The sequence below is a fragment of the Elephantulus edwardii genome, unplaced genomic scaffold (genome assembly GCF_000299155.1).
Source record: "Elephantulus edwardii isolate Elephantulus edwardi_28Jun2011 unplaced genomic scaffold, EleEdw1.0 scaffold00083, whole genome shotgun sequence".
NCBI classification, from domain to species: Eukaryota; Metazoa; Chordata; class Mammalia; order Macroscelidea; family Macroscelididae; genus Elephantulus; species Elephantulus edwardii.
The window spans coordinates 2,353,519-2,358,623 of NW_006399833.1; the positions used below are offsets into that span (position 1 = coordinate 2,353,519).

The 5,105-nt window shown below is 41.5% G+C and overlaps 1 pseudogene; it reads left to right on the top strand.

Moving 5' to 3' along the window:
• The first annotated feature begins 1,246 nt into the window (after positions 1-1,246).
• Positions 1,247-1,789, top strand: LOC102854297 (annotated as a pseudogene).
• Positions 1,790-5,105: the final 3,316 nt, after the last annotated feature.

The window sequence follows — 5,105 nt, forward strand, 5'->3', positions numbered from 1 at the left end:
TAGCAGTCCATGGTACTCTCAATACTCTTCTCCAGCACCACAGCTCAAAGGCATCAATTCTCCTTCTAGCCTCCGTAGTCATTGTCTCTCTGATGCATAACAAGTGATTGCAAAGACCATGGCCTGTATCAGACGTACCTTAGTCTCCAGAGAGACACCATTGTTCTTCAGTATTTTAGCGAGGTCCTTAACAGCAGACTTTCCCATGGCAATACGTCTTTTAATGTCCTGGCTACTGGTGCCAAAAGCGTTGACTGTGGAGCCAAGCCGACTAAAGCTGTGAAAAATATTAATCTCTTCACCATCCATCCTGATGCTGCCAGCTGGTCCAGTGGTGAGAATCTTTGTCTTGACATTGAGCCTCAATCCATATTGAAGGCTGCAGTCCTTGACCCTCTGCAGTAAGCGCTTCAGGTTCTCCTCAGTTTCAGCAAGCAGGGTTGTGTCATCTGCATAACACAGACTGTTGATAGATCTTCCACCAATCCTGACCCCACATTTCTCCTCATAGAGCCCAGCCTCCCGGATAATCTGTCCTGCATATAGGTTGAAAAGGTATGGAGACAGGACACATCCCTGGTGTACCCTTCTCCAGCACCACAGCTGAAAGGCATCAATTCTCCTATCCTCCCTAGTCATTGTCCAGCTCTCTAATGTATGTCAGAAGAGACCCCAAAATTTGCATTAGAATGAAAAGAAGCCAAAACAAGCAAACTGAGCAAAAGATTTTAAAAGGTAGCTCAAAAAGACAACATAGAGTATTATAATAAAACGTGCAAGGAGTTGGAGTTAGACAGTCAAAAGAGAAAGACCATACTCAGCATTTCTCAAGCTGAAAAACTAAAGAACGAATTCAAGTCTCTAGTTTCAATACTAAAGTGTTTTACAGGAGAAGTGCTGAATGATATAAGAAGCATAAAAAATGATGGAAAGAATGAATACACAAAGTCATGGTACCAAAAGAATTGTTCGACACTGAGATATTTGAGAAAGCAGCATATTATCAAGAGCCAATATTATGAAAGGAATAAATTCAGCTGTATGAAAAGCATTGCCAAAAAATATGGCTCCAGAAATTAACGGAATAACAATTGATATGCTTCAGGAAACAGATGCAACCCTAGATTTGCTCACCAGTCTTTGCCAACAAATATGGAAGACTTGAATAAAGAAGACTTGAAAACGATTCAAATCATTCTCAAAACAACTGACCTCAAAAATGTGAAAATTGGCTGAGCCTCGCAAGATGGCGGTGTGCATAGCTGTGATCACCAAGGAGAATTACCCTCTGTACATCCGCAGCACCCCCACCGAGAATGAGCTGAAGTTCAACTACATGGTGCACACGTCTCTGGATGTGATGAACGAGAAGATCTCGGCTCTGGGAAAGGCCCTGGTGGACCAGAGAGAGCTTTACCTGGGTCTTCTCTACCCCACTGAGGACCATAGAGTGTATGGCTACGTGACCAACTCCAGGGTAAAGTTCGTGATGGTGGTGGACTCCTCCAACACAGCACTGCGTGACAACGAGATCCGCAGTATGTTCCGGAAGCTGCACAATTCCTACACGGACGTCATGTGCAACCATTTCTACAATCCTGGGGTCCGGATCCACTCGAGGGCTTTGGAAAGCACGGTGATGTCCATGACGATCCAGGTCTGCTGGTTGCAGCCTCCTGTGCCTGCCAGGGTCACACTGTATAGAATGTACCACGTGAAGCGTCCTGTTCCCACCCAAACACAACACCCACAGCAGACTTGCTTTGTCCAAGTCAGTAAAAGTCCATAATAAAAAAAAAAAGGTGAAAATTATCAAGCCATAACATTTCTATCATATGCAAGTAAAATCTTTCTGAAAATTACTATAAAAAAACTCTAACAGTATGTTAACAGGAAACTACCAGAAATTAAAGCTGTATTCAGAATAGGTATCACAAGGGATTTCATTGCTGATGATGGATTTTGGTTGAAAGCAGAGAATACCAGAAAGATGTTTACTTGTACCTTATTGACTATGCAAATAAATTGACTGTGGATTATAACAAATTATGGCGAACATTTAGAAGAATGATAAACCCCAAAAGCATAAATGTTCTTACCAGAAACCTACACATAGATGAAGAAGCAATTTTTTTTTTAGCCGAATTAACAAAGTTTATTTCGAGTTCGAACCCGGGCTCCCGCGAGCTGACACATCAGCAGCCAGCCGAGAGCCAGATTAAGAAGCAATTGTACAAACAGAACACGGGAACACTGTATGGTTTAAAATCAGGAAAGGTGTGCATCAGATAACTGTTAGAATTTCAAAATGGATTTAAGAGAGATCTTGACACTGTTGTTGTTAGATGGATCCTGGCTGAAATTAGAGAATACCAGAAGGTATATTTGTGTTTTATTGACTATGCAAAAGCATTTGACTGTGTGGAGCATAATAAAATATAGCTAACATACCTTTTCAGTCTATATGTGGAACAGATCATCTGGGAGTCCACGCTCCATTAGGAGGAATGTGACATCAGTATTGGAGGAAGACTCATCAACAATCTTCGTTATATAGATAACACTCTTTGCTTGCCAAAACTGAGGAGGACCTGAAGCATTTGCTGCAGAAGGTCAAGGACTGCAGCTCTCAACATGGATTGAAGCTCAACATCAAGAAAACAAAGATTCTCATCACTGGGACTATTGGCAGCATCATGATAGATGGTGAAGAGACTGAGTTTGTAAACAGCTTCAGTTTGCTTGAATCCACAATCAAAACTCTTGGTACCAGGAGCCAGGAAATCAACAGACTAATTGCATTGGAAAAATCTGCTATCCGGGATCTCACCAGAGTATTAAAGAACAACAACATCAGCCTGGAGAGTAAGGAGTGCCTGATTCCATCCATGGTATTGACAAATACTTGCTATGCATCAGAAAGCTGGACAATGACTAGGGACGATAGAAGGAGAATTGATGTCTTTGAGCTGTGGTGCTGGAGAAGAGTATTGGATATACCACGGATTACTACACGAACAAGTTTGTCCTGGAGAGGGTGGAACCAGACTGCTCTTTGGAGGCAAGAATTCTGAACCTTTGTTTGACATATTTTGGGTATGTTACAAGTAGGGACAAGTCCTTGGAGGAGGACATCATGCTTGGAAGTGTGGAGGAACAGTGGAAGAGAGGAAAACCCTGCATGAGATGGATTAACTCAGTGATTAGAGTAACGGCAGTAGGTGTGTCAGAAACAATGATGTTGACTCAAGATAGAACAGAGTTCAGAACTGTTGTACATAGGGTCACTACGAATTGGATGTGAATCAACCACACATAATAACAACAATATTGAGAAGAATGGGAATCCCAGAAAATATAATTATGCTCCTTTAAAACCTATACCTAGACCAAGAAACCATTGTCAAAACAGAGCAAGGGAACACTGCATCACAGTGTAAAGGCATGTATCACAAGGGAAAGGCATGCATCACAAGGCAAAATATTACAATGAAATGTGCAAGGAGCTGGAGTCGGAAAATCAAAAGGGCCGAATTTGCTCAGCATTTCTTAAGCTGAAATAACTAAAGAATAAATTCAAGCCACTAGTTGCATTGCTTAAGGATGCTATTGGCAGATTATTGAATGATTCAAGAAGCATTAAAAGCAGATGGAAGGAGTATGCAGAGTCATTGTACCAAAAAGAATTGGAGGACACAGAAGAATTTCAAGAAACAACATATGAGCAAGAGGCAATGGTTATGGAACGCTTCACGAATTTGCGTGTCATCCTTGCGCAGGGGCCATGCTAATCTTCTCTGTATCGTCCCAATTTTAGTATATGTGCTGCCGAAGCGAGCACGAGGCAATGGTTATGAAGGAAGAAGTTCTGTCTGCTCTGAAGGACTTGGCAAAAAATAAAGCCTCAGGAATTGATGGAATACCAACTGACATATTTCAGCAAACAGATGCTTCCCTGCATGTGCTCACCAAGTTGTGCCAAGAAATCTGGAGGACAACTACTTGGCCAACTGATTGGAAGAGATCCATATTTATTCCAATGTAACCAAAAAAAGTAATCCAACAGAGTGTAGAAATTATTGTACAATATCACTAATATCACACACTAGCAAAATCCTGCTGAAAATTATCCAGAAAAGACATAAACAGTACAATGACAGAGAACTACCAGAAATACAGGCTGGATTTAGAAGAGGTCGTGGCACTAGGGACATTATTGCCAATGTCAGATGGATCTTGGCAGAAAGCAGGGAGTACTAGAAGTACTTTAGTGTTTCCTTGACTATACAAAGGCATTTGACTGTGTGGATCACAATAAATTGTGGCAAACCTTGAGGAAAATGGGATTCTCAGAACACTTGATGATGTTTATATGAAACCTATACTTGGACCAAGAAATAGTCCTCAGAACAGAGCAAGGAAACAGTGAATGGTTTAAAATCAAGAATGGATTGTGTCAGGGATGTATCCCTGTCCCCGTACCTTTTCAATCTATATGCAGAACAGATAATTTAGGAAGCAGGGCTTTATGAGGAGGAATGTGGCATCAAGATTGCAGGAAGACTCATTAACAATCTACGATATGCAGATAACACAACCAAAGATTCTCACTACTGGGCCAATTGGCAACATCATAATAAATGGAGAAGAGATTGAGGTTGTTAGCAATTACAGCTTGCTAGGATCCACAATCAACACTCTTAATACCAGCAGTCAGGAAATCAAAAGACAAATTTTATTGGGAAAATCTGTTGTCATAGACCTCTCTAGGGTGCTGAAGAGCAATGATGTCAGTCTAGATACAAAGGTGTACCCAATCCAGGCCATAGATTTCTCAGTTTCTTGTTATGCTTCAGAAAGTTGGACAATGACTAAGGATGACAGAAGAAAAATAGATGCCTTCAAGTTGTGATGCTGGAGAAGAGTCTTGAACATACTACGGACTACCAAGAAAAAAAATTAGTCTGTCTTGCAGAGGGTCAAACCAAGTTGGAGGCTAGGATTTTGAAGCTCTGCCTCACTTACTTTGGGCACGTGGCCAGGAGAGATCGGTCCTTGGAGAAGGATATCATGCTCAGAAGGGTGGACAGACAGTGCAGGAGAGG